Here is a 26,407-nt window from a genome sequence, read left to right as displayed (position 1 = left end):
CAACTCTAGACCACCTATATGGTTACTTATCCCATTAAACTAAATAATGTGCATGTTTTTATATGACTTGAGAAGCTATATGGTAGCATATACGCCCGGATATGATTGCCCCAATGACTGACGCACGCACGCACACTCACACTGAGAGTCTGAAGCTAGCCACGTTCGTCCGACTTGTGAACAAACCTCTTAACATAGTGTTCGTACGCTGCTCATGGGAAGCCTAAAGTGGTCTAAAATTGCCTCAATCGACCTAATTTGTGCATCACATTTACTTCCTTTTGTGTACTCCGACATCCAAGCCACAAAAAACGAGAGATTTTGTTTGAGAACATATCAAGAAAGATGTTCTCCCGTTTCTTTTCGGCACTTTTCCTGAGGGAGAACACTCGTGCGTGCGTGCATGCATGCGGAATGATATAGCCCTAATGATACACTTGTCTCGAATTAAAGGGGGCTGGAGAAAAACTTGTGATTGCAATGATCAGGTCACAACAATAGTGGTATATGGCAAGTCAATGTCTTCAACGGTGGTGGTGAGGGGGGGGGGGGAGGGACTTTTCATAACAATGACAGGATAAAAGAATAGTGAAAAAGAAATAAAGAAAGAAAGGGTGCGGAGTTGTGGGTGAGGAAAAATGAAAAAGTCTACGGCACCTAGTATTCCCAGGCGGTCACCCATCCAAGTACTGACTAGGCTCGACGCTGCTTGACTTCGGTGATCGGACGAGAACCGGTATATTCAACGTGATATGGTCGTAGACATTAGAATGGTGAAATTTAAGCTTTTTATACCCGCCCGCCCCGAGACTTATTTTGCAAAGTTGGATGTTCAACTCTAGACCACCTATATGGTTACTTATCCCATTAAACTAAATAATGTGCATGTTTTTATATGACTTGAGAAGCTATATGGTAGCATATACGCCCGGATATGATTGCCCCAATGACTGACGCACGCACGCACACTCACACTGAGAGTCTGAAGCTAGCCACGTTCGTCCGACTTGTGAACAAACCTCTTAACATAGTGTTCGTACGCTGCTCATGGGAAGCCTAAAGTGGTCTAAAATTGCCTCAATCGACCTAATTTGTGCATCACATTTACTTCCTTTTGTGTACTCCGACATCCAAGCCACAAAAAACGAGAGATTTTGTTTGAGAACATATCAAGAAAGATGTTCTCCCGTTTCTTTTCGGCACTTTTCCTGAGGGAGAACACTCGTGCGTGCGTGCGTGCATGCATGCGGAATGATATAGCCCTAATGATACACTTGTCTCGAATTAAAGGGGGCTGGAGAAAAACTTGTGATTGCAATGATCAGGTCACAACAATAGTGGTATATGGCAAGTCAATGTCTTCAACGGTGGTGGTGAGGGGGGGGGGGAGGGACTTTTCATAACAATGACAGGATAAAAGAATAGTGAAAAAGAAATAAAGAAAGAAAGGGTGCGGAGTTGTGGGTGAGGAAAAATGAAAAAGTCTACGGCACCTAGTATTCCCAGGCGGTCACCCATCCAAGTACTGACTAGGCTCGACGCTGCTTGACTTCGGTGATCGGACGAGAACCGGTATATTCAACGTGATATGGTCGTAGACATTAGAATGGTGAAATTTAAGCTTTTTATACCCGCCCGCCCCGAGACTTATTTTGCAAAGTTGGATGTTCAACTCTAGACCACCTATATGGTTACTTATCCCATTAAACTAAATAATGTGCATGTTTTTATATGACTTGAGAAGCTATATGGTAGCATATACGCCCGGATATGATTGCCCCAATGACTGACGCACGCACGCACACTCACACTGAGAGTCTGAAGCTAGCCACGTTCGTCCGACTTGTGAACAAACCTCTTAACATAGTGTTCGTACGCTGCTCATGGGAAGCCTAAAGTGGTCTAAAATTGCCTCAATCGACCTAATTTGTGCATCACATTTACTTCCTTTTGTGTACTCCGACATCCAAGCCACAAAAAACGAGAGATTTTGTTTGAGAACATATCAAGAAAGATGTTCTCCCGTTTCTTTTCGGCACTTTTCCTGAGGGAGAACACTCGTGCGTGCGTGCATGCATGCATGCGGAATGATATAGCCCTAATGATACACTTGTCTCGAATTAAAGGGGGCTGGAGAAAAACTTGTGATTGCAATGATCAGGTCACAACAATAGTGGTATATGGCAAGTCAATGTCTTCAACGGTGGTGGTGAGGGGGGGGGGGGAGGGACTTTTCATAACAATGACAGGATAAAAGAATAGTGAAAAAGAAATAAAGAAAGAAAGGGTGCGGAGTTGTGGGTGAGGAAAAATGAAAAAGTCTACGGCACCTAGTATTCCCAGGCGGTCACCCATCCAAGTACTGACTAGGCTCGACGCTGCTTGACTTCGGTGATCGGACGAGAACCGGTATATTCAACGTGATATGGTCGTAGACATTAGAATGGTGAAATTTAAGCTTTTTATACCCGCCCGCCCCGAGACTTATTTTGCAAAGTTGGATGTTCAACTCTAGACCACCTATATGGTTACTTATCCCATTAAACTAAATAATGTGCATGTTTTTATATGACTTGAGAAGCTATATGGTAGCATATACGCCCGGATATGATTGCCCCAATGACTGACGCACGCACGCACACTCACACTGAGAGTCTGAAGCTAGCCACGTTCGTCCGACTTGTGAACAAACCTCTTAACATAGTGTTCGTACGCTGCTCATGGGAAGCCTAAAGTGGTCTAAAATTGCCTCAATCGACCTAATTTGTGCATCACATTTACTTCCTTTTGTGTACTCCGACATCCAAGCCACAAAAAACGAGAGATTTTGTTTGAGAACATATCAAGAAAGATGTTCTCCCGTTTCTTTTCGGCACTTTTCCTGAGGGAGAACACTCGTGCGTGCGTGCATGCATGCATGCGGAATGATATAGCCCTAATGATACACTTGTCTCGAATTAAAGGGGGCTGGAGAAAAACTTGTGATTGCAATGATCAGGTCACAACAATAGTGGTATATGGCAAGTCAATGTCTTCAACGGTGGTGGTGAGGGGGGGGGGAGGGACTTTTCATAACAATGACAGGATAAAAGAATAGTGAAAAAGAAATAAAGAAAGAAAGGGTGCGGAGTTGTGGGTGAGGAAAAATGAAAAAGTCTACGGCACCTAGTATTCCCAGGCGGTCACCCATCCAAGTACTGACTAGGCTCGACGCTGCTTGACTTCGGTGATCGGACGAGAACCGGTATATTCAACGTGATATGGTCGTAGACATTAGAATGGTGAAATTTAAGCTTTTTATACCCGCCCGCCCCGAGACTTATTTTGCAAAGTTGGATGTTCAACTCTAGACCACCTATATGGTTACTTATCCCATTAAACTAAATAATGTGCATGTTTTTATATGACTTGAGAAGCTATATGGTAGCATATACGCCCGGATATGATTGCCCCAATGACTGACGCACGCACGCACACTCACACTGAGAGTCTGAAGCTAGCCACGTTCGTCCGACTTGTGAACAAACCTCTTAACATAGTGTTCGTACGCTGCTCATGGGAAGCCTAAAGTGGTCTAAAATTGCCTCAATCGACCTAATTTGTGCATCACATTTACTTCCTTTTGTGTACTCCGACATCCAAGCCACAAAAAACGAGAGATTTTGTTTGAGAACATATCAAGAAAGATGTTCTCCCGTTTCTTTTCGGCACTTTTCCTGAGGGAGAACACTCGTGCGTGCGTGCATGCATGCGGAATGATATAGCCCTAATGATACACTTGTCTCGAATTAAAGGGGGCTGGAGAAAAACTTGTGATTGCAATGATCAGGTCACAACAATAGTGGTATATGGCAAGTCAATGTCTTCAACGGTGGTGGTGAGGGGGGGGGGGGAGGGACTTTTCATAACAATGACAGGATAAAAGAATAGTGAAAAAGAAATAAAGAAAGAAAGGGTGCGGAGTTGTGGGTGAGGAAAAATGAAAAAGTCTACGGCACCTAGTATTCCCAGGCGGTCACCCATCCAAGTACTGACTAGGCTCGACGCTGCTTGACTTCGGTGATCGGACGAGAACCGGTATATTCAACGTGATATGGTCGTAGACATTAGAATGGTGAAATTTAAGCTTTTTATACCCGCCCGCCCCGAGACTTATTTTGCAAAGTTGGATGTTCAACTCTAGACCACCTATATGGTTACTTATCCCATTAAACTAAATAATGTGCATGTTTTTATATGACTTGAGAAGCTATATGGTAGCATATACGCCCGGATATGATTGCCCCAATGACTGACGCACGCACGCACACTCACACTGAGAGTCTGAAGCTAGCCACGTTCGTCCGACTTGTGAACAAACCTCTTAACATAGTGTTCGTACGCTGCTCATGGGAAGCCTAAAGTGGTCTAAAATTGCCTCAATCGACCTAATTTGTGCATCACATTTACTTCCTTTTGTGTACTCCGACATCCAAGCCACAAAAAACGAGAGATTTTGTTTGAGAACATATCAAGAAAGATGTTCTCCCGTTTCTTTTCGGCACTTTTCCTGAGGGAGAACACTCGTGCGTGCGTGCGTGCATGCATGCGGAATGATATAGCCCTAATGATACACTTGTCTCGAATTAAAGGGGGCTGGAGAAAAACTTGTGATTGCAATGATCAGGTCACAACAATAGTGGTATATGGCAAGTCAATGTCTTCAACGGTGGTGGTGAGGGGGGGGGGGGGAGGGACTTTTCATAACAATGACAGGATAAAAGAATAGTGAAAAAGAAATAAAGAAAGAAAGGGTGCGGAGTTGTGGGTGAGGAAAAATGAAAAAGTCTACGGCACCTAGTATTCCCAGGCGGTCACCCATCCAAGTACTGACTAGGCTCGACGCTGCTTGACTTCGGTGATCGGACGAGAACCGGTATATTCAACGTGATATGGTCGTAGACATTAGAATGGTGAAATTTAAGCTTTTTATACCCGCCCGCCCCGAGACTTATTTTGCAAAGTTGGATGTTCAACTCTAGACCACCTATATGGTTACTTATCCCATTAAACTAAATAATGTGCATGTTTTTATATGACTTGAGAAGCTATATGGTAGCATATACGCCCGGATATGATTGCCCCAATGACTGACGCACGCACGCACACGCACACTGAGAGTCTGAAGCTAGCCACGTTCGTCCGACTTGTGAACAAACCTCTTAACATAGTGTTCGTACGCTGCTCATGGGAAGCCTAAAGTGGTCTAAAATTGCCTCAATCGACCTAATTTGTGCATCACATTTACTTCCTTTTGTGTACTCCGACATCCAAGCCACAAAAAACGAGAGATTTTGTTTGAGAACATATCAAGAAAGATGTTCTCCCGTTTCTTTTCGGCACTTTTCCTGAGGGAGAACACTCGTGCGTGCGTGCATGCATGCATGCGGAATGATATAGCCCTAATGATACACTTGTCTCGAATTAAAGGGGGCTGGAGAAAAACTTGTGATTGCAATGATCAGGTCACAACAATAGTGGTATATGGCAAGTCAATGTCTTCAACGGTGGTGGTGAGGGGGGGGGGGAGGGACTTTTCATAACAATGACAGGATAAAAGAATAGTGAAAAAGAAATAAAGAAAGAAAGGGTGCGGAGTTGTGGGTGAGGAAAAATGAAAAAGTCTACGGCACCTAGTATTCCCAGGCGGTCACCCATCCAAGTACTGACTAGGCTCGACGCTGCTTGACTTCGGTGATCGGACGAGAACCGGTATATTCAACGTGATATGGTCGTAGACATTAGAATGGTGAAATTTAAGCTTTTTATACCCGCCCGCCCCGAGACTTATTTTGCAAAGTTGGATGTTCAACTCTAGACCACCTATATGGTTACTTATCCCATTAAACTAAATAATGTGCATGTTTTTATATGACTTGAGAAGCTATATGGTAGCATATACGCCCGGATATGATTGCCCCAATGACTGACGCACGCACGCACACTCACACTGAGAGTCTGAAGCTAGCCACGTTCGTCCGACTTGTGAACAAACCTCTTAACATAGTGTTCGTACGCTGCTCATGGGAAGCCTAAAGTGGTCTAAAATTGCCTCAATCGACCTAATTTGTGCATCACATTTACTTCCTTTTGTGTACTCCGACATCCAAGCCACAAAAAACGAGAGATTTTGTTTGAGAACATATCAAGAAAGATGTTCTCCCGTTTCTTTTCGGCACTTTTCCTGAGGGAGAACACTCGTGCGTGCGTGCATGCATGCGGAATGATATAGCCCTAATGATACACTTGTCTCGAATTAAAGGGGGCTGGAGAAAAACTTGTGATTGCAATGATCAGGTCACAACAATAGTGGTATATGGCAAGTCAATGTCTTCAACGGTGGTGGTGAGGGGGGGGGGGAGGGACTTTTCATAACAATGACAGGATAAAAGAATAGTGAAAAAGAAATAAAGAAAGAAAGGGTGCGGAGTTGTGGGTGAGGAAAAATGAAAAAGTCTACGGCACCTAGTATTCCCAGGCGGTCACCCATCCAAGTACTGACTAGGCTCGACGCTGCTTGACTTCGGTGATCGGACGAGAACCGGTATATTCAACGTGATATGGTCGTAGACATTAGAATGGTGAAATTTAAGCTTTTTATACCCGCCCGCCCCGAGACTTATTTTGCAAAGTTGGATGTTCAACTCTAGACCACCTATATGGTTACTTATCCCATTAAACTAAATAATGTGCATGTTTTTATATGACTTGAGAAGCTATATGGTAGCATATACGCCCGGATATGATTGCCCCAATGACTGACGCACGCACGCACACTCACACTGAGAGTCTGAAGCTAGCCACGTTCGTCCGACTTGTGAACAAACCTCTTAACATAGTGTTCGTACGCTGCTCATGGGAAGCCTAAAGTGGTCTAAAATTGCCTCAATCGACCTAATTTGTGCATCACATTTACTTCCTTTTGTGTACTCCGACATCCAAGCCACAAAAAACGAGAGATTTTGTTTGAGAACATATCAAGAAAGATGTTCTCCCGTTTCTTTTCGGCACTTTTCCTGAGGGAGAACACTCGTGCGTGCGTGCATGCATGCGGAATGATATAGCCCTAATGATACACTTGTCTCGAATTAAAGGGGGCTGGAGAAAAACTTGTGATTGCAATGATCAGGTCACAACAATAGTGGTATATGGCAAGTCAATGTCTTCAACGGTGGTGGTGAGGGGGGGGGGAGGGACTTTTCATAACAATGACAGGATAAAAGAATAGTGAAAAAGAAATAAAGAAAGAAAGGGTGCGGAGTTGTGGGTGAGGAAAAATGAAAAAGTCTACGGCACCTAGTATTCCCAGGCGGTCACCCATCCAAGTACTGACTAGGCTCGACGCTGCTTGACTTCGGTGATCGGACGAGAACCGGTATATTCAACGTGATATGGTCGTAGACATTAGAATGGTGAAATTTAAGCTTTTTATACCCGCCCGCCCCGAGACTTATTTTGCAAAGTTGGATGTTCAACTCTAGACCACCTATATGGTTACTTATCCCATTAAACTAAATAATGTGCATGTTTTTATATGACTTGAGAAGCTATATGGTAGCATATACGCCCGGATATGATTGCCCCAATGACTGACGCACGCACGCACACTCACACTGAGAGTCTGAAGCTAGCCACGTTCGTCCGACTTGTGAACAAACCTCTTAACATAGTGTTCGTACGCTGCTCATGGGAAGCCTAAAGTGGTCTAAAATTGCCTCAATCGACCTAATTTGTGCATCACATTTACTTCCTTTTGTGTACTCCGACATCCAAGCCACAAAAAACGAGAGATTTTGTTTGAGAACATATCAAGAAAGATGTTCTCCCGTTTCTTTTCGGCACTTTTCCTGAGGGAGAACACTCGTGCGTGCGTGCGTGCATGCATGCGGAATGATATAGCCCTAATGATACACTTGTCTCGAATTAAAGGGGGCTGGAGAAAAACTTGTGATTGCAATGATCAGGTCACAACAATAGTGGTATATGGCAAGTCAATGTCTTCAACGGTGGTGGTGAGGGGGGGGGGGGGGAGGGACTTTTCATAACAATGACAGGATAAAAGAATAGTGAAAAAGAAATAAAGAAAGAAAGGGTGCGGAGTTGTGGGTGAGGAAAAATGAAAAAGTCTACGGCACCTAGTATTCCCAGGCGGTCACCCATCCAAGTACTGACTAGGCTCGACGCTGCTTGACTTCGGTGATCGGACGAGAACCGGTATATTCAACGTGATATGGTCGTAGACATTAGAATGGTGAAATTTAAGCTTTTTATACCCGCCCGCCCCGAGACTTATTTTGCAAAGTTGGATGTTCAACTCTAGACCACCTATATGGTTACTTATCCCATTAAACTAAATAATGTGCATGTTTTTATATGACTTGAGAAGCTATATGGTAGCATATACGCCCGGATATGATTGCCCCAATGACTGACGCACGCACGCACACTCACACTGAGAGTCTGAAGCTAGCCACGTTCGTCCGACTTGTGAACAAACCTCTTAACATAGTGTTCGTACGCTGCTCATGGGAAGCCTAAAGTGGTCTAAAATTGCCTCAATCGACCTAATTTGTGCATCACATTTACTTCCTTTTGTGTACTCCGACATCCAAGCCACAAAAAACGAGAGATTTTGTTTGAGAACATATCAAGAAAGATGTTCTCCCGTTTCTTTTCGGCACTTTTCCTGAGGGAGAACACTCGTGCGTGCGTGCATGCATGCATGCGGAATGATATAGCCCTAATGATACACTTGTCTCGAATTAAAGGGGGCTGGAGAAAAACTTGTGATTGCAATGATCAGGTCACAACAATAGTGGTATATGGCAAGTCAATGTCTTCAACGGTGGTGGTGAGGGGGGGGGGGAGGGACTTTTCATAACAATGACAGGATAAAAGAATAGTGAAAAAGAAATAAAGAAAGAAAGGGTGCGGAGTTGTGGGTGAGGAAAAATGAAAAAGTCTACGGCACCTAGTATTCCCAGGCGGTCACCCATCCAAGTACTGACTAGGCTCGACGCTGCTTGACTTCGGTGATCGGACGAGAACCGGTATATTCAACGTGATATGGTCGTAGACATTAGAATGGTGAAATTTAAGCTTTTTATACCCGCCCGCCCCGAGACTTATTTTGCAAAGTTGGATGTTCAACTCTAGACCACCTATATGGTTACTTATCCCATTAAACTAAATAATGTGCATGTTTTTATATGACTTGAGAAGCTATATGGTAGCATATACGCCCGGATATGATTGCCCCAATGACTGACGCACGCACGCACACTCACACTGAGAGTCTGAAGCTAGCCACGTTCGTCCGACTTGTGAACAAACCTCTTAACATAGTGTTCGTACGCTGCTCATGGGAAGCCTAAAGTGGTCTAAAATTGCCTCAATCGACCTAATTTGTGCATCACATTTACTTCCTTTTGTGTACTCCGACATCCAAGCCACAAAAAACGAGAGATTTTGTTTGAGAACATATCAAGAAAGATGTTCTCCCGTTTCTTTTCGGCACTTTTCCTGAGGGAGAACACTCGTGCGTGCGTGCATGCATGCATGCGGAATGATATAGCCCTAATGATACACTTGTCTCGAATTAAAGGGGGCTGGAGAAAAACTTGTGATTGCAATGATCAGGTCACAACAATAGTGGTATATGGCAAGTCAATGTCTTCAACGGTGGTGGTGAGGGGGGGGGGGGGAGGGACTTTTCATAACAATGACAGGATAAAAGAATAGTGAAAAAGAAATAAAGAAAGAAAGGGTGCGGAGTTGTGGGTGAGGAAAAATGAAAAAGTCTACGGCACCTAGTATTCCCAGGCGGTCACCCATCCAAGTACTGACTAGGCTCGACGCTGCTTGACTTCGGTGATCGGACGAGAACCGGTATATTCAACGTGATATGGTCGTAGACATTAGAATGGTGAAATTTAAGCTTTTTATACCCGCCCGCCCCGAGACTTATTTTGCAAAGTTGGATGTTCAACTCTAGACCACCTATATGGTTACTTATCCCATTAAACTAAATAATGTGCATGTTTTTATATGACTTGAGAAGCTATATGGTAGCATATACGCCCGGATATGATTGCCCCAATGACTGACGCACGCACGCACACTCACACTGAGAGTCTGAAGCTAGCCACGTTCGTCCGACTTGTGAACAAACCTCTTAACATAGTGTTCGTACGCTGCTCATGGGAAGCCTAAAGTGGTCTAAAATTGCCTCAATCGACCTAATTTGTGCATCACATTTACTTCCTTTTGTGTACTCCGACATCCAAGCCACAAAAAACGAGAGATTTTGTTTGAGAACATATCAAGAAAGATGTTCTCCCGTTTCTTTTCGGCACTTTTCCTGAGGGAGAACACTCGTGCGTGCGTGCATGCATGCGGAATGATATAGCCCTAATGATACACTTGTCTCGAATTAAAGGGGGCTGGAGAAAAACTTGTGATTGCAATGATCAGGTCACAACAATAGTGGTATATGGCAAGTCAATGTCTTCAACGGTGGTGGTGAGGGGGGGGGGAGGGACTTTTCATAACAATGACAGGATAAAAGAATAGTGAAAAAGAAATAAAGAAAGAAAGGGTGCGGAGTTGTGGGTGAGGAAAAATGAAAAAGTCTACGGCACCTAGTATTCCCAGGCGGTCACCCATCCAAGTACTGACTAGGCTCGACGCTGCTTGACTTCGGTGATCGGACGAGAACCGGTATATTCAACGTGATATGGTCGTAGACATTAGAATGGTGAAATTTAAGCTTTTTATACCCGCCCGCCCCGAGACTTATTTTGCAAAGTTGGATGTTCAACTCTAGACCACCTATATGGTTACTTATCCCATTAAACTAAATAATGTGCATGTTTTTATATGACTTGAGAAGCTATATGGTAGCATATACGCCCGGATATGATTGCCCCAATGACTGACGCACGCACGCACACTCACACTGAGAGTCTGAAGCTAGCCACGTTCGTCCGACTTGTGAACAAACCTCTTAACATAGTGTTCGTACGCTGCTCATGGGAAGCCTAAAGTGGTCTAAAATTGCCTCAATCGACCTAATTTGTGCATCACATTTACTTCCTTTTGTGTACTCCGACATCCAAGCCACAAAAAACGAGAGATTTTGTTTGAGAACATATCAAGAAAGATGTTCTCCCGTTTCTTTTCGGCACTTTTCCTGAGGGAGAACACTCGTGCGTGCGTGCATGCATGCATGCGGAATGATATAGCCCTAATGATACACTTGTCTCGAATTAAAGGGGGCTGGAGAAAAACTTGTGATTGCAATGATCAGGTCACAACAATAGTGGTATATGGCAAGTCAATGTCTTCAACGGTGGTGGTGAGGGGGGGGGGAGGGACTTTTCATAACAATGACAGGATAAAAGAATAGTGAAAAAGAAATAAAGAAAGAAAGGGTGCGGAGTTGTGGGTGAGGAAAAATGAAAAAGTCTACGGCACCTAGTATTCCCAGGCGGTCACCCATCCAAGTACTGACTAGGCTCGACGCTGCTTGACTTCGGTGATCGGACGAGAACCGGTATATTCAACGTGATATGGTCGTAGACATTAGAATGGTGAAATTTAAGCTTTTTATACCCGCCCGCCCCGAGACTTATTTTGCAAAGTTGGATGTTCAACTCTAGACCACCTATATGGTTACTTATCCCATTAAACTAAATAATGTGCATGTTTTTATATGACTTGAGAAGCTATATGGTAGCATATACGCCCGGATATGATTGCCCCAATGACTGACGCACGCACGCACACTCACACTGAGAGTCTGAAGCTAGCCACGTTCGTCCGACTTGTGAACAAACCTCTTAACATAGTGTTCGTACGCTGCTCATGGGAAGCCTAAAGTGGTCTAAAATTGCCTCAATCGACCTAATTTGTGCATCACATTTACTTCCTTTTGTGTACTCCGACATCCAAGCCACAAAAAACGAGAGATTTTGTTTGAGAACATATCAAGAAAGATGTTCTCCCGTTTCTTTTCGGCACTTTTCCTGAGGGAGAACACTCGTGCGTGCGTGCATGCATGCATGCGGAATGATATAGCCCTAATGATACACTTGTCTCGAATTAAAGGGGGCTGGAGAAAAACTTGTGATTGCAATGATCAGGTCACAACAATAGTGGTATATGGCAAGTCAATGTCTTCAACGGTGGTGGTGAGGGGGGGGGGGGAGGGACTTTTCATAACAATGACAGGATAAAAGAATAGTGAAAAAGAAATAAAGAAAGAAAGGGTGCGGAGTTGTGGGTGAGGAAAAATGAAAAAGTCTACGGCACCTAGTATTCCCAGGCGGTCACCCATCCAAGTACTGACTAGGCTCGACGCTGCTTGACTTCGGTGATCGGACGAGAACCGGTATATTCAACGTGATATGGTCGTAGACATTAGAATGGTGAAATTTAAGCTTTTTATACCCGCCCGCCCCGAGACTTATTTTGCAAAGTTGGATGTTCAACTCTAGACCACCTATATGGTTACTTATCCCATTAAACTAAATAATGTGCATGTTTTTATATGACTTGAGAAGCTATATGGTAGCATATACGCCCGGATATGATTGCCCCAATGACTGACGCACGCACGCACACTCACACTGAGAGTCTGAAGCTAGCCACGTTCGTCCGACTTGTGAACAAACCTCTTAACATAGTGTTCGTACGCTGCTCATGGGAAGCCTAAAGTGGTCTAAAATTGCCTCAATCGACCTAATTTGTGCATCACATTTACTTCCTTTTGTGTACTCCGACATCCAAGCCACAAAAAACGAGAGATTTTGTTTGAGAACATATCAAGAAAGATGTTCTCCCGTTTCTTTTCGGCACTTTTCCTGAGGGAGAACACTCGTGCGTGCGTGCATGCATGCGGAATGATATAGCCCTAATGATACACTTGTCTCGAATTAAAGGGGGCTGGAGAAAAACTTGTGATTGCAATGATCAGGTCACAACAATAGTGGTATATGGCAAGTCAATGTCTTCAACGGTGGTGGTGAGGGGGGGGGGGAGGGACTTTTCATAACAATGACAGGATAAAAGAATAGTGAAAAAGAAATAAAGAAAGAAAGGGTGCGGAGTTGTGGGTGAGGAAAAATGAAAAAGTCTACGGCACCTAGTATTCCCAGGCGGTCACCCATCCAAGTACTGACTAGGCTCGACGCTGCTTGACTTCGGTGATCGGACGAGAACCGGTATATTCAACGTGATATGGTCGTAGACATTAGAATGGTGAAATTTAAGCTTTTTATACCCGCCCGCCCCGAGACTTATTTTGCAAAGTTGGATGTTCAACTCTAGACCACCTATATGGTTACTTATCCCATTAAACTAAATAATGTGCATGTTTTTATATGACTTGAGAAGCTATATGGTAGCATATACGCCCGGATATGATTGCCCCAATGACTGACGCACGCACGCACACTCACACTGAGAGTCTGAAGCTAGCCACGTTCGTCCGACTTGTGAACAAACCTCTTAACATAGTGTTCGTACGCTGCTCATGGGAAGCCTAAAGTGGTCTAAAATTGCCTCAATCGACCTAATTTGTGCATCACATTTACTTCCTTTTGTGTACTCCGACATCCAAGCCACAAAAAACGAGAGATTTTGTTTGAGAACATATCAAGAAAGATGTTCTCCCGTTTCTTTTCGGCACTTTTCCTGAGGGAGAACACTCGTGCGTGCGTGCATGCATGCGGAATGATATAGCCCTAATGATACACTTGTCTCGAATTAAAGGGGGCTGGAGAAAAACTTGTGATTGCAATGATCAGGTCACAACAATAGTGGTATATGGCAAGTCAATGTCTTCAACGGTGGTGGTGAGGGGGGGGGGGAGGGACTTTTCATAACAATGACAGGATAAAAGAATAGTGAAAAAGAAATAAAGAAAGAAAGGGTGCGGAGTTGTGGGTGAGGAAAAATGAAAAAGTCTACGGCACCTAGTATTCCCAGGCGGTCACCCATCCAAGTACTGACTAGGCTCGACGCTGCTTGACTTCGGTGATCGGACGAGAACCGGTATATTCAACGTGATATGGTCGTAGACATTAGAATGGTGAAATTTAAGCTTTTTATACCCGCCCGCCCCGAGACTTATTTTGCAAAGTTGGATGTTCAACTCTAGACCACCTATATGGTTACTTATCCCATTAAACTAAATAATGTGCATGTTTTTATATGACTTGAGAAGCTATATGGTAGCATATACGCCCGGATATGATTGCCCCAATGACTGACGCACGCACGCACACTCACACTGAGAGTCTGAAGCTAGCCACGTTCGTCCGACTTGTGAACAAACCTCTTAACATAGTGTTCGTACGCTGCTCATGGGAAGCCTAAAGTGGTCTAAAATTGCCTCAATCGACCTAATTTGTGCATCACATTTACTTCCTTTTGTGTACTCCGACATCCAAGCCACAAAAAACGAGAGATTTTGTTTGAGAACATATCAAGAAAGATGTTCTCCCGTTTCTTTTCGGCACTTTTCCTGAGGGAGAACACTCGTGCGTGCGTGCATGCATGCGGAATGATATAGCCCTAATGATACACTTGTCTCGAATTAAAGGGGGCTGGAGAAAAACTTGTGATTGCAATGATCAGGTCACAACAATAGTGGTATATGGCAAGTCAATGTCTTCAACGGTGGTGGTGAGGGGGGGGGAGGGACTTTTCATAACAATGACAGGATAAAAGAATAGTGAAAAAGAAATAAAGAAAGAAAGGGTGCGGAGTTGTGGGTGAGGAAAAATGAAAAAGTCTACGGCACCTAGTATTCCCAGGCGGTCACCCATCCAAGTACTGACTAGGCTCGACGCTGCTTGACTTCGGTGATCGGACGAGAACCGGTATATTCAACGTGATATGGTCGTAGACATTAGAATGGTGAAATTTAAGCTTTTTATACCCGCCCGCCCCGAGACTTATTTTGCAAAGTTGGATGTTCAACTCTAGACCACCTATATGGTTACTTATCCCATTAAACTAAATAATGTGCATGTTTTTATATGACTTGAGAAGCTATATGGTAGCATATACGCCCGGATATGATTGCCCCAATGACTGACGCACGCACGCACACTCACACTGAGAGTCTGAAGCTAGCCACGTTCGTCCGACTTGTGAACAAACCTCTTAACATAGTGTTCGTACGCTGCTCATGGGAAGCCTAAAGTGGTCTAAAATTGCCTCAATCGACCTAATTTGTGCATCACATTTACTTCCTTTTGTGTACTCCGACATCCAAGCCACAAAAAACGAGAGATTTTGTTTGAGAACATATCAAGAAAGATGTTCTCCCGTTTCTTTTCGGCACTTTTCCTGAGGGAGAACACTCGTGCGTGCGTGCATGCATGCGGAATGATATAGCCCTAATGATACACTTGTCTCGAATTAAAGGGGGCTGGAGAAAAACTTGTGATTGCAATGATCAGGTCACAACAATAGTGGTATATGGCAAGTCAATGTCTTCAACGGTGGTGGTGAGGGGGGGGGGGAGGGACTTTTCATAACAATGACAGGATAAAAGAATAGTGAAAAAGAAATAAAGAAAGAAAGGGTGCGGAGTTGTGGGTGAGGAAAAATGAAAAAGTCTACGGCACCTAGTATTCCCAGGCGGTCACCCATCCAAGTACTGACTAGGCTCGACGCTGCTTGACTTCGGTGATCGGACGAGAACCGGTATATTCAACGTGATATGGTCGTAGACATTAGAATGGTGAAATTTAAGCTTTTTATACCCGCCCGCCCCGAGACTTATTTTGCAAAGTTGGATGTTCAACTCTAGACCACCTATATGGTTACTTATCCCATTAAACTAAATAATGTGCATGTTTTTATATGACTTGAGAAGCTATATGGTAGCATATACGCCCGGATATGATTGCCCCAATGACTGACGCACGCACGCACACTCACACTGAGAGTCTGAAGCTAGCCACGTTCGTCCGACTTGTGAACAAACCTCTTAACATAGTGTTCGTACGCTGCTCATGGGAAGCCTAAAGTGGTCTAAAATTGCCTCAATCGACCTAATTTGTGCATCACATTTACTTCCTTTTGTGTACTCCGACATCCAAGCCACAAAAAACGAGAGATTTTGTTTGAGAACATATCAAGAAAGATGTTCTCCCGTTTCTTTTCGGCACTTTTCCTGAGGGAGAACACTCGTGCGTGCGTGCATGCATGCATGCGGAATGATATAGCCCTAATGATACACTTGTCTCGAATTAAAGGGGGCTGGAGAAAAACTTGTGATTGCAATGATCAGGTCACAACAATAGTGGTATATGGCAAGTCAATGTCTTCAACGGTGGTGGTGAGGGGGGGGGGAGGGACTTTTCATAACAATGACAGGATAAAAGAATAGTGAAAAAGAAATAAAGAAAGAAAGGGTGCGGAGTTGTGGGTGAGGAAAAATGAAAAAGTCTACGGCACCTAGTATTCCCAGGCGGTCACCCATCCAAGTACTGACTAGGCTCGACGCTGCTTGACTTCGGTGATCGGACGAGAACCGGTATATTCAACGTGATATGGTCGTAGACATTAGAATGGTGAAATTTAAGCTTTTTATACCCGCCCGCCCCGAGACTTATTTTGCAAAGTTGGATGTTCAACTCTAGACCACCTATATGGTTACTTATCCCATTAAACTAAATAATGTGCATGTTTTTATATGACTTGAGAAGCTATATGGTAGCATATACGCCCGGATATGATTGCCCCAATGACTGACGCACGCACGCACACTCACACTGAGAGTCTGAAGCTAGCCACGTTCGTCCGACTTGTGAACAAACCTCTTAACATAGTGTTCGTACGCTGCTCATGGGAAGCCTAAAGTGGTCTAAAATTGCCTCAATCGACCTAATTTGTGCATCACATTTACTTCCTTTTGTGTACTCCGACATCCAAGCCACAAAAAACGAGAGATTTTGTTTGAGAACATATCAAGAAAGATGTTCTCCCGTTTCTTTTCGGCACTTTTCCTGAGGGAGAACACTCGTGCGTGCGTGCATGCATGCATGCGGAATGATATAGCCCTAATGATACACTTGTCTCGAATTAAAGGGGGCTGGAGAAAAACTTGTGATTGCAATGATCAGGTCACAACAATAGTGGTATATGGCAAGTCAATGTCTTCAACGGTGGTGGTGAGGGGGGGGGGGGGAGGGACTTTTCATAACAATGACAGGATAAAAGAATAGTGAAAAAGAAATAAAGAAAGAAAGGGTGCGGAGTTGTGGGTGAGGAAAAATGAAAAAGTCTACGGCACCTAGTATTCCCAGGCGGTCACCCATCCAAGTACTGACTAGGCTCGACGCTGCTTGACTTCGGTGATCGGACGAGAACCGGTATATTCAACGTGATATGGTCGTAGACATTAGAATGGTGAAATTTAAGCTTTTTATACCCGCCCGCCCCGAGACTTATTTTGCAAAGTTGGATGTTCAACTCTAGACCACCTATATGGTTACTTATCCCATTAAACTAAATAATGTGCATGTTTTTATATGACTTGAGAAGCTATATGGTAGCATATACGCCCGGATATGATTGCCCCAATGACTGACGCACGCACGCACACTCACACTGAGAGTCTGAAGCTAGCCACGTTCGTCCGACTTGTGAACAAACCTCTTAACATAGTGTTCGTACGCTGCTCATGGGAAGCCTAAAGTGGTCTAAAATTGCCTCAATCGACCTAATTTGTGCATCACATTTACTTCCTTTTGTGTACTCCGACATCCAAGCCACAAAAAACGAGAGATTTTGTTTGAGAACATATCAAGAAAGATGTTCTCCCGTTTCTTTTCGGCACTTTTCCTGAGGGAGAACACTCGTGCGTGCGTGCATGCATGCGGAATGATATAGCCCTAATGATACACTTGTCTCGAATTAAAGGGGGCTGGAGAAAAACTTGTGATTGCAATGATCAGGTCACAACAATAGTGGTATATGGCAAGTCAATGTCTTCAACGGTGGTGGTGAGGGGGGGGGGGAGGGACTTTTCATAACAATGACAGGATAAAAGAATAGTGAAAAAGAAATAAAGAAAGAAAGGGTGCGGAGTTGTGGGTGAGGAAAAATGAAAAAGTCTACGGCACCTAGTATTCCCAGGCGGTCACCCATCCAAGTACTGACTAGGCTCGACGCTGCTTGACTTCGGTGATCGGACGAGAACCGGTATATTCAACGTGATATGGTCGTAGACATTAGAATGGTGAAATTTAAGCTTTTTATACCCGCCCGCCCCGAGACTTATTTTGCAAAGTTGGATGTTCAACTCTAGACCACCTATATGGTTACTTATCCCATTAAACTAAATAATGTGCATGTTTTTATATGACTTGAGAAGCTATATGGTAGCATATACGCCCGGATATGATTGCCCCAATGACTGACGCACGCACGCACACTCACACTGAGAGTCTGAAGCTAGCCACGTTCGTCCGACTTGTGAACAAACCTCTTAACATAGTGTTCGTACGCTGCTCATGGGAAGCCTAAAGTGGTCTAAAATTGCCTCAATCGACCTAATTTGTGCATCACATTTACTTCCTTTTGTGTACTCCGACATCCAAGCCACAAAAAACGAGAGATTTTGTTTGAGAACATATCAAGAAAGATGTTCTCCCGTTTCTTTTCGGCACTTTTCCTGAGGGAGAACACTCGTGCGTGCGTGCATGCATGCGGAATGATATAGCCCTAATGATACACTTGTCTCGAATTAAAGGGGGCTGGAGAAAAACTTGTGATTGCAATGATCAGGTCACAACAATAGTGGTATATGGCAAGTCAATGTCTTCAACGGTGGTGGTGAGGGGGGGGGGGAGGGACTTTTCATAACAATGACAGGATAAAAGAATAGTGAAAAAGAAATAAAGAAAGAAAGGGTGCGGAGTTGTGGGTGAGGAAAAATGAAAAAGTCTACGGCACCTAGTATTCCCAGGCGGTCACCCATCCAAGTACTGACTAGGCTCGACGCTGCTTGACTTCGGTGATCGGACGAGAACCGGTATATTCAACGTGATATGGTCGTAGACATTAGAATGGTGAAATTTAAGCTTTTTATACCCGCCCGCCCCGAGACTTATTTTGCAAAGTTGGATGTTCAACTCTAGACCACCTATATGGTTACTTATCCCATTAAACTAAATAATGTGCATGTTTTTATATGACTTGAGAAGCTATATGGTAGCATATACGCCCGGATATGATTGCCCCAATGACTGACGCACGCACGCACACTCACACTGAGAGTCTGAAGCTAGCCACGTTCGTCCGACTTGTGAACAAACCTCTTAACATAGTGTTCGTACGCTGCTCATGGGAAGCCTAAAGTGGTCTAAAATTGCCTCAATCGACCTAATTTGTGCATCACATTTACTTCCTTTTGTGTACTCCGACATCCAAGCCACAAAAAACGAGAGATTTTGTTTGAGAACATATCAAGAAAGATGTTCTCCCGTTTCTTTTCGGCACTTTTCCTGAGGGAGAACACTCGTGCGTGCGTGCATGCATGCGGAATGATATAGCCCTAATGATACACTTGTCTCGAATTAAAGGGGGCTGGAGAAAAACTTGTGATTGCAATGATCAGGTCACAACAATAGTGGTATATGGCAAGTCAATGTCTTCAACGGTGGTGGTGAGGGGGGGGGAGGGACTTTTCATAACAATGACAGGATAAAAGAATAGTGAAAAAGAAATAAAGAAAGAAAGGGTGCGGAGTTGTGGGTGAGGAAAAATGAAAAAGTCTACGGCACCTAGTATTCCCAGGCGGTCACCCATCCAAGTACTGACTAGGCTCGACGCTGCTTGACTTCGGTGATCGGACGAGAACCGGTATATTCAACGTGATATGGTCGTAGACATTAGAATGGTGAAATTTAAGCTTTTTATACCCGCCCGCCCCGAGACTTATTTTGCAAAGTTGGATGTTCAACTCTAGACCACCTATATGGTTACTTATCCCATTAAACTAAATAATGTGCATGTTTTTATATGACTTGAGAAGCTATATGGTAGCATATACGCCCGGATATGATTGCCCCAATGACTGACGCACGCACGCACACTCACACTGAGAGTCTGAAGCTAGCCACGTTCGTCCGACTTGTGAACAAACCTCTTAACATAGTGTTCGTACGCTGCTCATGGGAAGCCTAAAGTGGTCTAAAATTGCCTCAATCGACCTAATTTGTGCATCACATTTACTTCCTTTTGTGTACTCCGACATCCAAGCCACAAAAAACGAGAGATTTTGTTTGAGAACATATCAAGAAAGATGTTCTCCCGTTTCTTTTCGGCACTTTTCCTGAGGGAGAACACTCGTGCGTGCGTGCATGCATGCGGAATGATATAGCCCTAATGATACACTTGTCTCGAATTAAAGGGGGCTGGAGAAAAACTTGTGATTGCAATGATCAGGTCACAACAATAGTGGTATATGGCAAGTCAATGTCTTCAACGGTGGTGGTGAGGGGGGGGGAGGGACTTTTCATAACAATGACAGGATAAAAGAATAGTGAAAAAGAAATAAAGAAAGAAAGGGTGCGGAGTTGTGGGTGAGGAAAAATGAAAAAGTCTACGGCACCTAGTATTCCCAGGCGGTCACCCATCCAAGTACTGACTAGGCTCGACGCTGCTTGACTTCGGTGATCGGACGAGAACCGGTATATTCAACGTGATATGGTCGTAGACATTAGAATGGTGAAATTTAAGCTTTTTATACCCGCCCGCCCCGAGACTTATTTTGCAAAGTTGGATGTTCAACTCTAGACCACCTATATGGTTACTTATCCCATTAAACTAAATAATGTGCATGTTTTTATATGACTTGAGAAGCTATATGGTAGCATATACGCCCGGATATGATTGCCCCAATGACTGACGCACGCACGCACACTCACACTGAGAGTCTGAAGCTAGCCACGTTCGTCCGACTTGTGAACAAACCTCTTAACATAGTGTTCGTACGCTGCTCATGGGAAGCCTAAAGTGGTCTAAAATTGCCTCAATCGACCTAATTTGTGCATCACATTTACTTCCTTTTGTGTACTCCGACATCCAAGCCACAAAAAACGAGAGATTTTGTTTGAGAACATATCAAGAAAGATGTTCTCCCGTTTCTTTTCGGCACTTTTCCTGAGGGAGAACACTCGTGCGTGCGTGCATGCATGCGGAATGATATAGCCCTAATGATACACTTGTCTCGAATTAAAGGGGGCTGGAGAAAAACTTGTGATTGCAATGATCAGGTCACAACAATAGTGGTATATGGCAAGTCAATGTCTTCAACGGTGGTGGTGAGGGGGGGGGGGGAGGGACTTTTCATAACAATGACAGGATAAAAGAATAGTGAAAAAGAAATAAAGAAAGAAAGGGTGCGGAGTTGTGGGTGAGGGAAAAATGAAAAAGTCTACGGCACCTAGTATTCCCAGGCGGTCACCCATCCAAGTACTGACTAGGCTCGACGCTGCTTGACTTCGGTGATCGGACGAGAACCGGTATATTCAACGTGATATGGTCGTAGACATTAGAATGGTGAAATTTAAGCTTTTTATACCCGCCCGCCCCGAGACTTATTTTGCAAAGTTGGATGTTCAACTCTAGACCACCTATATGGTTACTTATCCCATTAAACTAAATAATGTGCATGTTTTTATATGACTTGAGAAGCTATATGGTAGCATATACGCCCGGATATGATTGCCCCAATGACTGACGCACGCACGCACACTCACACTGAGAGTCTGAAGCTAGCCACGTTCGTCCGACTTGTGAACAAACCTCTTAACATAGTGTTCGTACGCTGCTCATGGGAAGCCTAAAGTGGTCTAAAATTGCCTCAATCGACCTAATTTGTGCATCACATTTACTTCCTTTTGTGTACTCCGACATCCAAGCCACAAAAAACGAGAGATTTTGTTTGAGAACATATCAAGAAAGATGTTCTCCCGTTTCTTTTCGGCACTTTTCCTGAGGGAGAACACTCGTGCGTGCGTGCATGCATGCATGCGGAATGATATAGCCCTAATGATACACTTGTCTCGAATTAAAGGGGGCTGGAGAAAAACTTGTGATTGCAATGATCAGGTCACAACAATAGTGGTATATGGCAAGTCAATGTCTTCAACGGTGGTGGTGAGGGGGGGGGGAGGGACTTTTCATAACAATGACAGGATAAAAGAATAGTGAAAAAGAAATAAAGAAAGAAAGGGTGCGGAGTTGTGGGTGAGGAAAAATGAAAAAGTCTACGGCACCTAGTATTCCCAGGCGGTCACCCATCCAAGTACTGACTAGGCTCGACGCTGCTTGACTTCGGTGATCGGACGAGAACCGGTATATTCAACGTGATATGGTCGTAGACATTAGAATGGTGAAATTTAAGCTTTTTATACCCGCCCGCCCCGAGACTTATTTTGCAAAGTTGGATGTTCAACTCTAGACCACCTATATGGTTACTTATCCCATTAAACTAAATAATGTGCATGTTTTTTTATATGACTTGAGAAGCTATATGGTAGCATATACGCCCGGATATGATTGCCCCAATGACTGACGCACGCACGCACACTCACACTGAGAGTCTGAAGCTAGCCACGTTCGTCCGACTTGTGAACAAACCTCTTAACATAGTGTTCGTACGCTGCTCATGGGAAGCCTAAAGTGGTCTAAAATTGCCTCAATCGACCTAATTTGTGCATCACATTTACTTCCTTTTGTGTACTCCGACATCCAAGCCACAAAAAACGAGAGATTTTGTTTGAGAACATATCAAGAAAGATGTTCTCCCGTTTCTTTTCGGCACTTTTCCTGAGGGAGAACACTCGTGCGTGCGTGCATGCATGCATGCGGAATGATATAGCCCTAATGATACACTTGTCTCGAATTAAAGGGGCTGGAGAAAAACTTGTGATTGCAATGATCAGGTCACAACAATAGTGGTATATGGCAAGTCAATGTCTTCAACGGTGTTGGTGAGGGGGGGGGGGGGGGAGGGACTTTTCATAACAATGACAGGATAAAAGAATAGTGAAAAAGAAATAAAGAAAGAAAGGGTGCGGAGTTGTGGGTGAGGAAAAATGAAAAAGTCTACGGCACCTAGTATTCCCAGGCGGTCACCCATCCAAGTACTGACTAGGCTCGACGCTGCTTGACTTCGGTGATCGGACGAGAACCGGTATATTCAACGTGATATGGTCGTAGACATTAGAATGGTGAAATTTAAGCTTTTTATACCCGCCGCCCCGAGACTTATTTTGCAAAGTTGGATGTTCAACTCTAGACCACCTATATGGTTACTTATCCCATTAAACTAAATAATGTGCATGTTTTTATATGACTTGAGAAGCTATATGGTAGCATATACGCCCGGATATGATTGCCCCAATGACTGACGCACGCACGCACACTCACACTGAGAGTCTGAAGCTAGCCACGTTCGTCCGACTTGTGAACAAACCTCTTAACATAGTGTTCGTACGCTGCTCATGGGAAGCCTAAAGTGGTCTAAAATTGCCTCAATCGACCTAATTTGTGCATCACATTTACTTCCTTTTGTGTACTCCGACATCCAAGCCACAAAAAACGAGAGATTTTGTTTGAGAACATATCAAGAAAGATGTTCTCCCGTTTCTTTTCGGCACTTTTCCTGAGGGAGAACACTCGTGCGTGCGTGCATGCATGCATGCGGAATGATATAGCCCTAATGATACACTTGTCTCGAATTAAAGGGGGCTGGAGAAAAACTTGTGATTGCAATGATCAGGTCACAACAATAGTGGTATATGGCAAGTCAATGTCTTCAACGGTGGTGGTGAGGGGGGGGGGGAGGGACTTTTCATAACAATGACAGGATAAAAGAATAGTGAAAAAGAAATAAAGAAAGAAAGGGTGCGGAGTTGTGGGTGAGGAAAAATGAAAAAGTCTACGGCACCTAGTATTCCCAGGCGGTCACCCATCCAAGTACTGACTAGGCTCGACGCTGCTTGACTTCGGTGATCGGACGAGAACCGGTATATTCAACGTGATATGGTCGTAGACATTAGAATGGTGAAATTTAAGCTTTTTATACCCGCCCGCCCCGAGACTTATTTTGCAAAGTTGGATGTTCAACTCTAGACCACCTATATGGTTACTTATCCCATTAAACTAAATAATGTGCATGTTTTTATATGACTTGAGAAGCTATATGGTAGCATATACGCCCGGATATGATTGCCCCAATGACTGACGCACGCACGCACACTCACACTGAGAGTCTGAAGCTAGCCACGTTCGTCCGACTTGTGAACAAACCTCTTAACATAGTGTTCGTACGCTGCTCATGGGAAGCCTAAAGTGGTCTAAAATTGCCTCAATCGACCTAATTTGTGCATCACATTTACTTCCTTTTGTGTACTCCGACATCCAAGCCACAAAAAACGAGAGATTTTGTTTGAGAACATATCAAGAAAGATGTTCTCCCGTTTCTTTTCGGCACTTTTCCTGAGGGAGAACACTCGTGCGTGCGTGCATGCATGCATGCGGAATGATATAGCCCTAATGATACACTTGTCTCGAATTAAAGGGGGCTGGAGAAAAACTTGTGATTGCAATGATCAGGTCACAACAATAGTGGTATATGGCAAGTCAATGTCTTCAACGGTGGTGGTGAGGGGGGGGGGGAGGGACTTTTCATAACAATGACAGGATAAAAGAATAGTGAAAAAGAAATAAAGAAAGAAAGGGTGCGGAGTTGTGGGTGAGGAAAAATGAAAAAGTCTACGGCACCTAGTATTCCCAGGCGGTCACCCATCCAAGTACTGACTAGGCTCGACGCTGCTTGACTTCGGTGATCGGACGAGAACCGGTATATTCAACGTGATATGGTCGTAGACATTAGAATGGTGAAATTTAAGCTTTTTATACCCGCCCGCCCCGAGACTTATTTTGCAAAGTTGGATGTTCAACTCTAGACCACCTATATGGTTACTTATCCCATTAAACTAAATAATGTGCATGTTTTTATATGACTTGAGAAGCTATATGGTAGCATATACGCCCGGATATGATTGCCCCAATGACTGACGCACGCACGCACACTCACACTGAGAGTCTGAAGCTAGCCACGTTCGTCCGACTTGTGAACAAACCTCTTAACATAGTGTTCGTACGCTGCTCATGGGAAGCCTAAAGTGGTCTAAAATTGCCTCAATCGACCTAATTTGTGCATCACATTTACTTCCTTTTGTGTACTCCGACATCCAAGCCACAAAAAACGAGAGATTTTGTTTGAGAACATATCAAGAAAGATGTTCTCCCGTTTCTTTTCGGCACTTTTCCTGAGGGAGAACACTCGTGCGTGCGTGCATGCATGCATGCGGAATGATATAGCCCTAATGATACACTTGTCTCGAATTAAAGGGGGCTGGAGAAAAACTTGTGATTGCAATGATCAGGTCACAACAATAGTGGTATATGGCAAGTCAATGTCTTCAACGGTGGTGGTGAGGGGGGGGGGGGAGGGACTTTTCATAACAATGACAGGATAAAAGAATAGTGAAAAAGAAATAAAGAAAGAAAGGGTGCGGAGTTGTGGGTGAGGAAAAATGAAAAAGTCCTACGGCACCTAGTATTCCCAGGCGGTCACCCATCCAAGTACTGACTAGGCTCGACGCTGCTTGACTTCGGTGATCGGACGAGAACCGGTATATTCAACGTGATATGGTCGTAGACATTAGAATGGTGAAATTTAAGCTTTTTATACCCGCCCGCCCCGAGACTTATTTTGCAAAGTTGGATGTTCAACTCTAGACCACCTATATGGTTACTTATCCCATTAAACTAAATAATGTGCATGTTTTTATATGACTTGAGAAGCTATATGGTAGCATATACGCCCGGATATGATTGCCCCAATGACTGACGCACGCACGCACACTCACACTGAGAGTCTGAAGCTAGCCACGTTCGTCCGACTTGTGAACAAACCTCTTAACATAGTGTTCGTACGCTGCTCATGGGAAGCCTAAAGTGGTCTAAAATTGCCTCAATCGACCTAATTTGTGCATCACATTTACTTCCTTTTGTGTACTCCGACATCCAAGCCACAAAAAACGAGAGATTTTGTTTGAGAACATATCAAGAAAGATGTTCTCCCGTTTCTTTTCGGCACTTTTCCTGAGGGAGAACACTCGTGCGTGCGTGCATGCATGCATGCGGAATGATATAGCCCTAATGATACACTTGTCTCGAATTAAAGGGGGCTGGAGAAAAACTTGTGATTGCAATGATCAGGTCACAACAATAGTGGTATATGGCAAGTCAATGTCTTCAACGGTGG

The 26,407-nt window shown here is 44.0% G+C and overlaps 31 non-coding genes across 31 annotated transcripts; all 31 read right to left on the bottom strand.

Annotated features, from left to right (window-relative positions):
• Positions 1 to 645: 645 nt before the first annotated feature.
• On the bottom strand, positions 646 to 764 carry LOC139972519 (5S ribosomal RNA). The gene has a single exon (XR_011794931.1). It is a non-coding gene; the product is annotated as a 5S ribosomal RNA (ribosomal RNA).
• Positions 765 to 1,481: 717 nt separating this feature from the next.
• On the bottom strand, positions 1,482 to 1,600 carry LOC139972518 (5S ribosomal RNA). Its single transcript, XR_011794930.1, has one exon. It is a non-coding gene; the product is annotated as a 5S ribosomal RNA (ribosomal RNA).
• Positions 1,601 to 2,318: 718 nt separating this feature from the next.
• Positions 2,319 to 2,437, bottom strand: LOC139972517 (5S ribosomal RNA). The gene has a single exon (XR_011794929.1). It is a non-coding gene; the product is annotated as a 5S ribosomal RNA (ribosomal RNA).
• Positions 2,438 to 3,153: 716 nt separating this feature from the next.
• LOC139972516 (5S ribosomal RNA) lies at positions 3,154 to 3,272 on the bottom strand. Its single transcript, XR_011794928.1, has one exon. It is a non-coding gene; the product is annotated as a 5S ribosomal RNA (ribosomal RNA).
• Positions 3,273 to 3,986: 714 nt separating this feature from the next.
• On the bottom strand, positions 3,987 to 4,105 carry LOC139972514 (5S ribosomal RNA). Its single transcript, XR_011794927.1, has one exon. It is a non-coding gene; the product is annotated as a 5S ribosomal RNA (ribosomal RNA).
• A 719-nt stretch (positions 4,106 to 4,824) lies between these two features.
• LOC139972512 (5S ribosomal RNA) lies at positions 4,825 to 4,943 on the bottom strand. The gene has a single exon (XR_011794925.1). It is a non-coding gene; the product is annotated as a 5S ribosomal RNA (ribosomal RNA).
• A 717-nt stretch (positions 4,944 to 5,660) lies between these two features.
• On the bottom strand, positions 5,661 to 5,779 carry LOC139972511 (5S ribosomal RNA). Its single transcript, XR_011794924.1, has one exon. It is a non-coding gene; the product is annotated as a 5S ribosomal RNA (ribosomal RNA).
• A 713-nt stretch (positions 5,780 to 6,492) lies between these two features.
• Positions 6,493 to 6,611, bottom strand: LOC139972510 (5S ribosomal RNA). Its single transcript, XR_011794923.1, has one exon. It is a non-coding gene; the product is annotated as a 5S ribosomal RNA (ribosomal RNA).
• Positions 6,612 to 7,323: 712 nt separating this feature from the next.
• On the bottom strand, positions 7,324 to 7,442 carry LOC139972509 (5S ribosomal RNA). Its single transcript, XR_011794922.1, has one exon. It is a non-coding gene; the product is annotated as a 5S ribosomal RNA (ribosomal RNA).
• A 720-nt stretch (positions 7,443 to 8,162) lies between these two features.
• On the bottom strand, positions 8,163 to 8,281 carry LOC139972508 (5S ribosomal RNA). The gene has a single exon (XR_011794921.1). It is a non-coding gene; the product is annotated as a 5S ribosomal RNA (ribosomal RNA).
• A 717-nt stretch (positions 8,282 to 8,998) lies between these two features.
• LOC139972507 (5S ribosomal RNA) lies at positions 8,999 to 9,117 on the bottom strand. Its single transcript, XR_011794920.1, has one exon. It is a non-coding gene; the product is annotated as a 5S ribosomal RNA (ribosomal RNA).
• Positions 9,118 to 9,836: 719 nt separating this feature from the next.
• LOC139972506 (5S ribosomal RNA) lies at positions 9,837 to 9,955 on the bottom strand. The gene has a single exon (XR_011794919.1). It is a non-coding gene; the product is annotated as a 5S ribosomal RNA (ribosomal RNA).
• A 712-nt stretch (positions 9,956 to 10,667) lies between these two features.
• On the bottom strand, positions 10,668 to 10,786 carry LOC139972505 (5S ribosomal RNA). Its single transcript, XR_011794918.1, has one exon. It is a non-coding gene; the product is annotated as a 5S ribosomal RNA (ribosomal RNA).
• Positions 10,787 to 11,502: 716 nt separating this feature from the next.
• LOC139972503 (5S ribosomal RNA) lies at positions 11,503 to 11,621 on the bottom strand. Its single transcript, XR_011794917.1, has one exon. It is a non-coding gene; the product is annotated as a 5S ribosomal RNA (ribosomal RNA).
• Positions 11,622 to 12,339: 718 nt separating this feature from the next.
• LOC139972502 (5S ribosomal RNA) lies at positions 12,340 to 12,458 on the bottom strand. Its single transcript, XR_011794916.1, has one exon. It is a non-coding gene; the product is annotated as a 5S ribosomal RNA (ribosomal RNA).
• Positions 12,459 to 13,171: 713 nt separating this feature from the next.
• LOC139972500 (5S ribosomal RNA) lies at positions 13,172 to 13,290 on the bottom strand. The gene has a single exon (XR_011794914.1). It is a non-coding gene; the product is annotated as a 5S ribosomal RNA (ribosomal RNA).
• Positions 13,291 to 14,003: 713 nt separating this feature from the next.
• LOC139972499 (5S ribosomal RNA) lies at positions 14,004 to 14,122 on the bottom strand. The gene has a single exon (XR_011794913.1). It is a non-coding gene; the product is annotated as a 5S ribosomal RNA (ribosomal RNA).
• A 711-nt stretch (positions 14,123 to 14,833) lies between these two features.
• On the bottom strand, positions 14,834 to 14,952 carry LOC139972498 (5S ribosomal RNA). Its single transcript, XR_011794912.1, has one exon. It is a non-coding gene; the product is annotated as a 5S ribosomal RNA (ribosomal RNA).
• A 713-nt stretch (positions 14,953 to 15,665) lies between these two features.
• LOC139972497 (5S ribosomal RNA) lies at positions 15,666 to 15,784 on the bottom strand. The gene has a single exon (XR_011794911.1). It is a non-coding gene; the product is annotated as a 5S ribosomal RNA (ribosomal RNA).
• A 716-nt stretch (positions 15,785 to 16,500) lies between these two features.
• On the bottom strand, positions 16,501 to 16,619 carry LOC139972496 (5S ribosomal RNA). The gene has a single exon (XR_011794910.1). It is a non-coding gene; the product is annotated as a 5S ribosomal RNA (ribosomal RNA).
• A 719-nt stretch (positions 16,620 to 17,338) lies between these two features.
• On the bottom strand, positions 17,339 to 17,457 carry LOC139972495 (5S ribosomal RNA). The gene has a single exon (XR_011794909.1). It is a non-coding gene; the product is annotated as a 5S ribosomal RNA (ribosomal RNA).
• A 713-nt stretch (positions 17,458 to 18,170) lies between these two features.
• On the bottom strand, positions 18,171 to 18,289 carry LOC139972494 (5S ribosomal RNA). Its single transcript, XR_011794908.1, has one exon. It is a non-coding gene; the product is annotated as a 5S ribosomal RNA (ribosomal RNA).
• Positions 18,290 to 19,002: 713 nt separating this feature from the next.
• LOC139972492 (5S ribosomal RNA) lies at positions 19,003 to 19,121 on the bottom strand. The gene has a single exon (XR_011794907.1). It is a non-coding gene; the product is annotated as a 5S ribosomal RNA (ribosomal RNA).
• A 711-nt stretch (positions 19,122 to 19,832) lies between these two features.
• On the bottom strand, positions 19,833 to 19,951 carry LOC139972491 (5S ribosomal RNA). Its single transcript, XR_011794906.1, has one exon. It is a non-coding gene; the product is annotated as a 5S ribosomal RNA (ribosomal RNA).
• A 711-nt stretch (positions 19,952 to 20,662) lies between these two features.
• Positions 20,663 to 20,781, bottom strand: LOC139972490 (5S ribosomal RNA). The gene has a single exon (XR_011794905.1). It is a non-coding gene; the product is annotated as a 5S ribosomal RNA (ribosomal RNA).
• A 715-nt stretch (positions 20,782 to 21,496) lies between these two features.
• LOC139972488 (5S ribosomal RNA) lies at positions 21,497 to 21,615 on the bottom strand. Its single transcript, XR_011794903.1, has one exon. It is a non-coding gene; the product is annotated as a 5S ribosomal RNA (ribosomal RNA).
• Positions 21,616 to 22,331: 716 nt separating this feature from the next.
• Positions 22,332 to 22,450, bottom strand: LOC139972487 (5S ribosomal RNA). The gene has a single exon (XR_011794902.1). It is a non-coding gene; the product is annotated as a 5S ribosomal RNA (ribosomal RNA).
• Positions 22,451 to 23,172: 722 nt separating this feature from the next.
• LOC139972486 (5S ribosomal RNA) lies at positions 23,173 to 23,291 on the bottom strand. Its single transcript, XR_011794901.1, has one exon. It is a non-coding gene; the product is annotated as a 5S ribosomal RNA (ribosomal RNA).
• A 716-nt stretch (positions 23,292 to 24,007) lies between these two features.
• On the bottom strand, positions 24,008 to 24,126 carry LOC139972485 (5S ribosomal RNA). Its single transcript, XR_011794900.1, has one exon. It is a non-coding gene; the product is annotated as a 5S ribosomal RNA (ribosomal RNA).
• A 717-nt stretch (positions 24,127 to 24,843) lies between these two features.
• Positions 24,844 to 24,962, bottom strand: LOC139972484 (5S ribosomal RNA). Its single transcript, XR_011794899.1, has one exon. It is a non-coding gene; the product is annotated as a 5S ribosomal RNA (ribosomal RNA).
• Positions 24,963 to 25,681: 719 nt separating this feature from the next.
• Positions 25,682 to 25,800, bottom strand: LOC139972651 (5S ribosomal RNA). Its single transcript, XR_011795059.1, has one exon. It is a non-coding gene; the product is annotated as a 5S ribosomal RNA (ribosomal RNA).
• Positions 25,801 to 26,407: the final 607 nt, after the last annotated feature.

Source organism: Apostichopus japonicus, chromosome 8 (assembly GCF_037975245.1).
Source record: "Apostichopus japonicus isolate 1M-3 chromosome 8, ASM3797524v1, whole genome shotgun sequence".
NCBI classification, from domain to species: Eukaryota; Metazoa; Echinodermata; class Holothuroidea; order Aspidochirotida; family Stichopodidae; genus Apostichopus; species Apostichopus japonicus.
This window is presented reverse-complemented; position numbering and strand designations above follow the sequence as displayed.